The sequence below is a fragment of the Anabrus simplex genome, chromosome 2, assembly GCF_040414725.1.
Source record: "Anabrus simplex isolate iqAnaSimp1 chromosome 2, ASM4041472v1, whole genome shotgun sequence".
NCBI lineage: Eukaryota > Metazoa > Arthropoda > Insecta > Orthoptera > Tettigoniidae > Anabrus > Anabrus simplex.
In genome coordinates, this window is record NC_090266.1 from 1,001,947,077 (window position 1) to 1,001,959,250 (window position 12,174).

Below are 12,174 nucleotides of genomic sequence, written 5' to 3' on the forward strand. Positions count from 1 at the left end.
CAAAAACCAATGCTTCACTATCATAAAAGTCCAAGAGCATACTTTCTTATTTTGTAAGAACATATGCATAAAAGGATTTTCTTGCCGAACATCCATTGAGTATTAGAGTAACAGGTGCAAAACTTAAGAAACCATTTTTCTATTGGTTAAAAACGGCTGTCATTAAAATAACGTAACCAGTCAAAAGACGTAACCACTTCTACGACTAAAAAAGAACATGAGGGAACTTCAGACAGTGTTTTGCATAATAAAACATAGGTCTTCTCTAACTTAAAGAACCTGGCTGGATTCAGTCTGCTAAGTAATACTAATAAATAACGAGATATTTTTTATATTTTAAATGAAAAATGGTGGACACCGTGTTTCCAGGGTACTGAACGATTTTCTCGGTTCAAATCGGGACTTGAAGCAAATAAAGAGAATTAAAAGAATGTCAAGAAAGAGGTTTTTTTTAAAAAAGGTCTAGTCTTAAGAATTAACGTGAATAAGAAACTCACCTCTGGCAGCGTATATTACGTGTGCTTTCAGACGTTAGAGAAGACACTGAGAGCCGCAAGACACCGTGACCAATGAACATGCGTAGGAGGGGAAGGGAGGTGGAAGCAGATCAAGGGAGGTACTGAAAAGGAGTAGGAGGGCCTTACAGCTAATGGCAATGAAGGAAGGACGGAGGGAAGAGGGAGGGGAATTATGCAGAGCGAGGCGGTGAGAGGGTGTGGCGTGAGAACGTTTCCTGTATGCTTTGAAAAACTGATTTGGTATTGGAAGCTGAGTCTGAAAAACGCTATTAAAAAATCGAACAATACTCTTGGTTTCTCGGAAATATCATTAAGATTTAAACCAGCATTAAAGTATTGATCCAGGTGAATGAAACAGCTCTCAGTGATATCAGGCAAAGTACCTTTATTAATAACCTGTAAAACTGTGAGATCCTGATCAATGCTAGTAAAATTATGTTGACCGGGTGAGTTGGCCGTGCGCGTAGAGGCGCGCGGCTGTGAGCTTGCACCCGGGAGATAGTAGGTTCGAATCCCACTATCGGCAGCCCTGAAGATGGTTTTCCGTGGTTTCCCATTTTCACACCAGGCAAATGCTGGAGCTGTACCTTAATTAAGGCCACGGCCGCTTCCTTCCAACTCCTAGGCCTTTCCCAACCCATCGCCGCCATAAGACCTATCTGTGTCGGTCCGATGTAAAGCCCCTAGCAAAAAAAAAAAATTATGTTGAAAATCTTTCACATGCTGCCCCATTGCTGAAAACCTATTGTACCTAACGACATTAACATGTTCCGCGTATCTAATTTTAAATCTTCATCCTGTTTGTCCAAGATAAGAACTGCTGCAGTCATGGCAGCATAATCTGTACACTCCAGAACTATGAAAAACATTATTTCTATTTAATGAAGTGAAGTTATGCAGGATGTCAATACTTCTATTATTAGTTCTGTAAGAAATCTTAGTGTTATGTTTTTTGAAGATGTTGGTGATGCTGTGTAGTTTATTTGTAAAGGTGAAAGTCGAAAAAGTATTAACTTCGGGTTTTTCTCTCACAAGAGTGGTATTAGGACGGTACTTTAACTTGTTACGGATTCTCTCTATGAAAGCATTCTTAAAACCATTGTTTCTAGCTATCGCCCGAATTAAATTTAATTCTTTATTCAGATTCTTTTTTGACATAGGAACTCTAAAGGCTCTGTCAACCAGACTATTATAGGCAGCATTTTTATGGGCCTGAGGATGGCAAGAATCGTTCCTGATAGTGATAGCAGTCTGATATTATATGAAAAGGAAGAAAGTGATCGAGTAACCATTAGGTCCAAAAAATTCAAACGATTACACTAGCCTGCAAAAAAAACTCTTTTTGTGCAGTAAAAACAAAAATAGGTGGGTCTTGTGTGTTTCTTAACGCAGAATTCGAGAAAAAAATTAGTTTTGGCGTATCACGTCTGGTTTAGTGGCAATTTTACAAAATGTTATTTTGTTCTTATCTAAAATTGTTGATACTTAGTATTGATTAAATCTGATATATTAATGTAAACTTCAGCTTGCAAAACATAATCATATTTTGCATGTATTAAATACATATAAATGCTGCTTTGTAAGCAAGTAGATGGTTTGTATTATATTTTTAATGTATACTGAAATTCATGAAACTGAAGCATAAAGCGCCTATTTAGTTTCGGCTGTACAGTTGCTTTTAAATTAATATAACCGTACCTTGAATAAAAATTGCATGGTTAAACATACGTAGTTTTGTTACTTACATTATGTGCAGGTTAGATTCACACCTCCGCCTTTTTCCGTTTTCCGTGGAATTTTCGGGTTTTTGAAGTTCTTGAATGATCTCTAGAAGGGTAGTCTCGTGCAATCGACCAACAGTAACCGGCTATCATATTCACATCCCAACGTCCCTGATAGCGTCGTTCTGCATCTCTGAGACCCCGATGAAACCTTTCACCTTGTTCTTCACTGACAGCTTCTAAATTTGGAGGGAAATAATCCAGATGTGAAGCTAAGAAATGAAGCTTAAAGGCTCGCATTACAACCGAGTTCCTTAAACTTTACCAACATTTTCCTTACAATGTACTGAGGGTCCTTAATGTTGCCAAGGAATTTAGTCACTACATCTTTGAATGCGTTCCATGCCTCTTTCTCTATTTGGGTCATTGTATCTGTGAAATTTTTATCCTTCACCAGTTTACGAATCTGTGGTCCATCAAATACGCCTTCTTTGATTTTTGCATCTGATAATGAGGGAAATTTAGAGGATAAATATTGGAAGCATAGGCTACTTTTATCTAATGCCTTGACATACTCTTTCATCAATGCTAATTTGATGTGCAAGGATGGAAGTAGAATTTTTTTCACGGTCAATAAGACTTACATTCAAGACATTTTTGGATCCTGGTTGTAGTTGTTTCCTTTCTGGCCAGTTCACCGTATACCCATGTTTATCCCGTGTCCTGCTAACCCATTCGCATAGGAAACAGGGAAATTTTCGATAGCCTTTTCGTTGTCCCAGCAACAATCCAATGATCTTCAAATCACCGCAAATTTGCCACCCATGCTCATGACATTTAATATTTTCAAGCACCAACTTTAAGGTCTCGTATGTTTCAGACATTTTTGTGGAGTGTGCAAGGGGTACCGATACCAGAACATCTGTATTATAAAGCAAAATAGCCTTTAAACTTCTTTTGGAAGAGTCAATAAAAAAAACGCCAGTTACAAGGATCATACTCTTTCTCTCCCAATTGATGTAGAAAATTTGAAAGATCCGTACAAAATACAAGTTCATCTTTTTGAGTGTAATACTTTCAGAATTCTTTGTCACGATTTCGGTACCAGGAAAATGTAACTCCATGTGCCAACATATTCTTTTCGCACAATCTTGAACCAAGTAATTCACATTTTTCTTTGGTTAGCTCTAAGTCCCTTATCTGATCATTCAATTCGGATTGCGTGAATTTGTTTGAAGGTGTGTCATAATGATGTGGCTCGAAATCTATTTCTTCATCGTCAGATTTCAATGCAAACAATAACAAATCGAATCACATAATTGTATTCTAAAAAACGTTGCGCGAGAACATATCTCAACATTATATCTTACGAATTCATGCAGACACTAAAACACCGAATTGCGTCAAAACTAGACGTGATAGGAAATAAATAGCATCATTTTCGGAATCAGGGCAGTGATTTCCATAAGAATTACATATTTTCCATTTTACCGCAAAATCACGTTGGCTAGTGTTATTATTCTCGGATTCTAAGGTAAACTTTATATTCTGATCTAACCTGATAAGATTGTCAAGAGTAGCTTTTGCATCTGTGGACCGTTCATCCAGAATTACTAAGGTGTCGTCCACATATCTGGCCCAGAAGCGAATATTACTGAAAGTTGAATTTTTGATTATAGCATTATTTTCTAGAAAGTCTAAGTAAATCTCTGCCAAAATCCCGGAAGCCGCTGACCCCATTGCCAGACCATTCTGCTTATAAATGGTATTATCAGAAGTAAAGTAATTGTTATTAATTAGCAAGTTCAGAAGATTCATAAAATTTAAAATTTCCAGTTTACTTAGGTCCGGTATTATAATACAGGTTTAAACTGTTGGTTCAGTTTAAACTTCGGTTTATCTGTTAGATGTGTATTACAAAACTTAATCTTAAGTTTAACTAGAGATTAATTTTACTGCCACTCATCTAGCGTTTAAACTGAAGTTTAAGAACACATAACCTTACAACATGGCACAACGAATGGATCATGAAGATATTTTTGAGGTGTTTGAAGAAATACTAAGCGATGATGAAGAAGTGGTTCAAATTATTGAACGACCACGGGCACTACGAGTTTTCCGAGCAAGGGGACGTCACTTTCATATACGGAATGAAAAATAATTTTTAAATAGGGTTAGGCTTACAAAACAGACTGCCATAACCCTATTTCAGCAAATTGGTGCTAGAATAAAACATGAAACGAAAACATAAGAATGTACAAATGACTTTTTTGAAATGTTTGAATGTCAACATTTCAGAAAATAAAGTAACTTTCTTCTATTTCAGAAATCATGCTGTAAAACCCCTCGGTCAGCTACTAATAGCATTGCGGTTTTATGCCTGCCGTAGTATGTTTATTAAAATGAGAGATTTCGGAGGAATTCATAAAGCCACTGTTTCACGGACTATACATATTTCTGTACTAATTGCACAAGCAATTCTATTTCCTTACAAGTAAAATTAGGACGACGTTCATGCTTTTATCCGCCACTTTACCTACAAGAAGTAAACAAAACATTATCGATAGTCACCTTTTCTTGAAAGTCACTGCAAAACATTATCGACAGTCATCCTTTCTCGCAAGTCACTGCTACCAAGATCGTATATTTCCTTCTTCACTTCAGTTTAACTTAGGTCGGCCATTATAAGACTCAACATCGGTTTAAACTTAAGTTACAGTTTAACTCAATCTTCAGTTTAAACCCTCATTATAATACTGGCCCTTAGTTGACTATTGGCAAGAAGATTCTTCTTGATGATAGGAAGAAGCTCCTTGGTATTTACACTGGGAAACATGTTAAGTATATGAAAGAGTGCAAAGTGTGATAAAGATGAAGGACAAAAATATCCAATTTATTAATTAATTTCCGTGGTGTTCTTAATAGAGTTTTTCGAAGAAAATTTGTAACTTTTAGCAAGAAATGTTAGGATAACCAGTGCTAGCTTGTAAAGAGGGCTGGGCCTGTAATTTATAATAGGTCGAATGGGGACACCAGCCTTGTGAATCTTGGAAAGCGATCTTGCTGTCGGCAAACTCGGGTTCATGGTTATTAACTTTTGTTTTTCTTGTTCCGTAAAAAGGAAGGAAGAATCCTTCAGGATTTGTTTTAACTGTCTTTGAATGAGTTGTGTAGGGTCCTTCTTAATAATTGAAAAAGAATCATTATTAAAAAAGGCTTTAGCTTTTCGTATATACTTCGTTTTTTCCATAACTACAGTAGTATTGACCTTATCAGCTTTTGTGATGATAAGGTTATTAGCAGATACCTTCTTCTTGAGGTCCTGAATTTTCTTACTTACTTAAAAAGGATCCATATTACAATTATTATTAGGGGCTAATGCATGTTTATTAGAAAGAAAAGTTTTTTCAAGTTGCTTTTTAACATTAACTCTCATGGTGCCAGGCGGTAGTGCGAGCATCCGCCCTTTAAATTGCCAGAGCCGATCTCATCGGCCTTTAACAATCCAGTCGGAAGTTGCCAGAGCCGATTACATCGGCCGGCTTAAAATTCTGTGATATACATAATTTTGAGGCAACCTATAGTGACGTGCATACTTTTGTTACAACCTGTAGTAAAGGGGCTACACGTTATTGTGTGCATGGCCTTGCTTTGGCATTTCTAAGAGGGTGTTATACCTTTCACAAGAGTCGTTTCCTGTGTTTACAAATACCGCTAACCGATCGGTAAGAGATTGCTCCTTGCAGTGAGTGGATTTGTGACAGGAAAATGGCATGTTGTTCATGTGATATTTTTTCAGCAGGCATTGATGACAATAAATTAATGCAGTATTTGGAACAGTGCGAAGTTAACGCGGATGATTTATCGGATAGCGATAGGAAATTTAGTTCAGAGAGTAGCGACGAAATTATACTGGACACGTCCGTGGAATCACCGCAGCTAAAGAAGAGACGTTTAATTGTGTCTAACAGCACTACTCTGAATATAGTGGTAGATGAAACTAGTGATAACGAATATGATAATGTCTCTGGAGAACATTTTGTGGAAATTTGTCCCAATGAACCCGACAACATTCCTCAACCTCCTGTCTCCTTCAAGGAAGTTCTTGGACCTAAACATGTCCTACCGTCTGATTCTCCGCCCATATCATACTTCAATTTACTTTTCACTTACTCTCTGCTAAACCTTATAGTCACATATAGTCCTCTATAATTACCTAAATGCCGGTCTCCGCGGGCCAAGTGTAGCGTGCCTGCCTCTCACCCGGAGGTCATGGGTTCGATTCCCGCCCAGGTCAAGAATTTTCGCCTGGTCCTGAGGGTTGGTTCGAGGTTCACTCAATCTAAGTGACCCTAAGTAATTGCAATTGAGGAGATATCTGAGGGTGAGAGGGCGACCCCGGTCTGGAAAACCAAGAATAATTACTGAGAGGATCCGTCCACTGACCATGATTCACCTCGTAAACTGCAGGTACCAAACTGAGCAGCGGTCGCTTAGTAGGTCAAAGCAAATCACGGTTTTAGTGCCATACATTTCTTAATTTCGTAAATTCTGTTGTATTGTAAAATTATTTTTCTAATATATACTACAACTGAAAACGAGAAATTTTTTTCCTGAAAACAAAAAACTAATATCAACTACTATTTTTTACTTATTTAATAATTCAGAATTATTTTAATACTGTGTTGTCCGTACGTAGAAAATTTGTTGTCAGTATTTGCCAAACATCGATACTGTACCGGGAACACCGCTACGAGAGAAGTCCGAAGTATGTTTGTTTGAACTTCGCGCGAGATGGAAGGTAGGCAGCCCGCCGAACGCAGTGACGTACCCAGCGAGTGACGTGGCCGCCGTAAGCCAGCTATCCGCTACCATATATGGTAATGATCCAGCTCGTCCTCAAAAGTACATTTTGAGCTAATTTATCGCTATTTTGACATTGCCAACTTAAAAGCCTCTACAATGGACATCATCTCTTCAGATTTCAAGAAAATCAACCGAGTATTATAGAAGTTATAAGGGTAGATAGTACCCGAGTTCTAGACACTTCCATGCGAACGTGTATAAAAGGAGGATCACCCGACCTACGAATTCAGTGTCTGTCACTCCGCCGTCTCTGTGACACGGGTGACAAGAGAAGTGTTGTGCGTGTCGAACTTCTAGTCGACAGTCTGCGAAATCCAAGTTCGGTATTTTCTCTAAGTGTTGTATCAAGACTTTATCATATTCTTGAAGTGCCTGAATGGGACTTTACTTTTGAGAGCATCGTATTGGAACTTTGTCATATTGCCACATTGGGACTTTGTTTTTTTTCGTGTGTCGTGATTAGACTTTGATATTGTCTTAAAGTGCCATATAAGAACTTTGTTTTTTTTCCTGAAGCGTCTCATTGGAACTTAGTTATTTTCGCCAAGTGTCGCGATAAGACTTTATTATTTTCTTAAGGTGGCGTACTGGAACATTGTCATCGGAACATTATTTTCTTCGAGTGTCGTGTTGGGACTTTAACATTTCGACACGTTGGAACTTTGTTATTTCTATACATTGGAACTTTTTTTTTTTTTTTTTTTTGAAGTGCCACATAAGGACTTACTTATTCGACGACGATTGAATTTCACGCGTGTTGTGTATCGCATTGAACTTACATTTCGAACTTATATTTTTGAATCGATTTCTGGAACATTGAACTTAGGGGACATTCAACATTACGTTTAATAGTGAAATATGCAAAGCTTTCCAAGTGCTGCACAGGGACTTATGTTTTGATTCTTAAAGACTGTGACAATTCAGAATACGCATATCGCATTTCCAGAAAGCCTAGAACTTTCCAGTATTTTGAGTGATCCATAATTTATGAAGTCAGACCTTTTCTTTCGAATATTATTTTCTTTAATGGCTATTCACTTCGCTTATTAATGCAACAGGACAGTTTCCGAGTGCTACTTATTCAGTTCATTGCCAATATGTTTTAAATCTTCAGAACTATGCATTTAGGACTGCAGTGACAGTAATCCTCTAGAACATTCTGACTTATAGTGAGCTTGCATTATGAACTTGCATTTCTACCAGTACTTGTTCTTCGAGTGATTATTCCAGAACGTTTTGATTTAATATCTAGAGTGCAGTAACCATGATTAAAGGGTCATATCTGTTCAGACAGTGCCCTGAATGTGTGGAGTGCTGTGCAGGAAATTCAGGTGTGAATTACGTCTCGAATCGAACCCAGGAACGTGTGCCAATCTTCGAGACATTCCAGAACGTCGAGACATTTCCAGAACCTCCAGACATTCCAGAACTCCTCATCCGAGCAGGTGTGGTCCCTGCCCAGTCGATGTCCAGCACCATCCCAGGACTTGGAGGTACCAACCAGCCACGACACTTCCACGCTGCTGTACGAAGGTGATATGAACTTGCTTTTGATGATCAATAAACTCAATTTATCAAAATAATCACTCAAATTGATGACTATACCTCTCTCTGTACCAGCTCCAATGATAAAGCCACTCCCTAGGTTAAGACTCGTGCTCGTTCATTTAATATCAAGCGCCTTAAAGATATGAACACATTTTTACGGGCACAATACATACACGCGAATTTTATCAGTGAGTAAATTTGTCTTGTTTTTACTAGTGAAATATGTTTGAATTTTTATTTTTTACTTTTTTATTTTTCTCGTTCAAATTAGTTATTCTATAGAATTGTATTTAGAAATACATTATACATAATTAAGTATATTCTTTTGTACCGTAAATTATTTTTTTCCAAGTAGATACTGAGAGAGAACGTGCGGAAATATTTTTCTCTTCCTAAAAATAAACGTTATCGACAACTATAAATCAACAATAAAACGTCTTTGACTCTTTATATCTCTCCGAACCAGCTTCTTATTTCACGTAGTCGATATGTAGAAAATTTCATGCCGGTATTTGTTGTACACCGGCAGATATACGCAAATTTTAAAATACATGTATTTCCACAGAAAACGGCCTGGCACTTTACAGCAGTAGAGTGGAGGCGGAGTTCTGGCCTCTTCCAGCTGATGGGAAGTGGCCGACCAGATCGGCTCTTGGCACCAAGAGGGTTAAATCTGACTTCCTCTTGGAGTCAACAAATTAATTTTAAAACCACCTAATCGATACTTTTTTTTTTTTTGCCTTGGGCAAAATTAAAAATACATTAGCACACACAGAACATGTTTCTACCACTTAGTGCTCATCTTCAGCTGTATAAAGATAGTTAAGATGAAAACATTTGGGCAGTAAGCACATTAAACCTTAAAACTATGTCCCATGGGATCATAAAAACTATTGCTCTAGGTGCTCTAAAAGAAGGGGGGAAGGGAGGTTGGGGGTAAGGTAATATGTATGGATGATACTTAAATTTAAATTCACATTTACAGTTGTGTTGAAAAAACTTATTAACTAATATACATATTTTAAAATATTTAAAAGCGTCTGTGGTGATACACTTTTCGTAATAACACTAGGTGGCATGAATTAAAAAGTCAATGTTTGTAACAGTCTTCAGGCATTTGTGAGAAGGATACTTAAATTAAAATTCGTGTCTACATGATGTTAAAAAAACTTATTTACTAATAACCATATTTGAAAACTTATCTTCAAGGGTCTATGGTGAGGCATTTTAAAAAAAAACACTTGGTCTTGCATAAAAAGTCTATGCAGAGTATATTCCAGTCTTCGGGTATTTGTTGTTTGTATTTTGTGATGATTATCTCCTTAAATGTTACTCGTTATGTTATGGTAAAAGGCCGTGTTGACTGTTTGACTTGCGAATATTGCTCTTTAGATTGTGGTGAAAGGATGTGTTGATTGATTCAATTGCAAAGGTCCTTTGGTAGCTTCTCTGTTATATAAAATGGTGGTCTTCTAATTAGGGCAGCTTGCCTCACGATCTGCAACCAGCAGGAGATCGTAATATATTAAAATATGGCATAAAATAGAAGAGCTCCGAATTTAAATAGATCGCGGGAAAAGGAATGTATTGTAAATTGTGTTGTCTTAACTCACCTTATCTGGAAAGACGTTTATTCCGCACTGCCTTGGGGAACTGTCTTTGTGCACGACCTAGTGTAGTAGCGATGTGACACGGTCTGATTGTTCGTGCAATCCTCCGGAGAAAGGGGAAGTAGAGTTGTGTCGTCATCTAATACGTCTCGTGAGGGGGCAGGGAGTACTAGCTGTGCTTCCGTGACGTCGTGTTTGATTATTTCACTTGTTCGTCTTGTTTGTTTTCTGTTTACCCATTTCATGTATTTGCTGATATGCTTGTATAAGATGTCTTTTTGCTCGTTCATTTTGATTAGATTCCGTTCCCTGTTCTCTAATTTATCAAGAGTAATGTGGATGTTTTCTAGGCTGTTCATTAGACTTCCTTTATAGACCCTACTGATGATTTGAAGGTCCTGTCTGATATTAGTGAATTCGTGGTTTGCCTCTTTCATATGAGCTCCCATGGCAGAGAATCATCTGTACTTCTCTGCATTGACGTGTTCTTGATATCTAATTATAAAGCTCCTACCTGATTGTCCCATGCATGTTTTTTTGCACTGAGTACATGCCAGCCTATAAATGCCAGATTCCTGGAATTCGTCATCCGTAAATTTATTTACTCTGCTGTGATTAAAGAATCTACTATGTTTCGTATTGTTGTTGGTTGAGAATCAACTTTGGTGTTGTGTTTCTTGAACAAATTTGTGATTTCATAAATCCTCGGGTTATTAAAAGTGAATTAGACGTACCTCTTTGCCGTCTCTGATTGTTGCTTCAGTTTAATTTGTTGTTGATATTTGCATTTCGTAATGATTTTGTTGATGAATTTCAAAATGAAACCGTTATGTAGAGCTTGTTGGCGAATGTAAGATAGTTCCTTCTTTCTGTCTGTTTCTGTTGACGGAATTTCAAAGGCCCTGTTGACGAAACTATAGTAAGCGGATTTCTTTCGTGAAATGGAACGTAAAGAATCGCTTTTAATTGTAGTCGGTGTAAAAGTGGGTTTTCTGTGTATTTTAAACTGGAAATGGTTATTTTTCTGAATTGTTTGAATATCTAGAAAATTGAGCATATCTTCTTCTTCCTCTTCTGCTGTAAATTTAATGTTTGGGTCTAAATTATTTAAGGTATTTTAATACTTTGACTGTCATTAAGTTCTTTATTTATTATGGCATAAGTATCGTCAACAAAGCGTAGCCAGAGATCTAGTCCTCTCTAGCACTCTCACAGCATCGTTCTGCATAATTCCCCTCCCTCTTCTTGCCATTAGCTGTAAGGCCCTCCTACTCCTTTTAAGTACCTCCCTTGATCTGCTTAACCCTCCCTTCCCCTCCTATGCAGATTCATTGGTCACGGTGTCTTGCGGCTCTCAGTGTCTTCTCTAACGTCTAAAAACACACATAATATACGCTGCCAGAGGTGAGTTTCTTATTCACGTTAATTCTTACGACTAGACCTTTTAAAAAAAGCCTTTCCTGACATTCTTTTCTTTCTCTTTATTTGCTTCAGGTCCTGATTTGAACTAAGAACATCGTTCAGTACCCTGGAAACACGGTGTCCACCATTTTTCATTTAAAATACAAAAAATATCTTGTTATGTATTACTTAGCAGACTGAATCAAGCCAGGTTCTTTAAGTTAGAGAAGACCTATGTTTTATTACGCAAAACCCTGTCTGAAGTTCCCTCATGTTCTTCTTTTTTAGTAGTAGAAGTGGTTACGTCTTTTGACTGGTTACGTTATTTTAATGACAGCCATTTTTAACCAATAGAAAAATGGTTTCTTAAGTTTTGCACCTGTTACTCCAATACTCAATGGATGTTCAGCAAGAAAATCCTTTTATGCACATGTTCTTACAAAATAAGAAAATATGCTCTTGGACTTTTATGATAGTGAAGCATTGGTTTTTGCCCTCGGCTCAATTTAA

The 12,174-nt window shown here is 37.4% G+C and overlaps 1 protein-coding gene across 1 annotated transcript in view; it reads right to left on the bottom strand.

The window, feature by feature from the left end:
* Positions 1 to 12,174, bottom strand: part of LOC136864629 (GEL complex subunit OPTI) — a 91,995-nt gene that overhangs the window by 42,608 nt on the left and 37,213 nt on the right. The gene's annotated exons all lie outside the window — the stretch shown is intronic.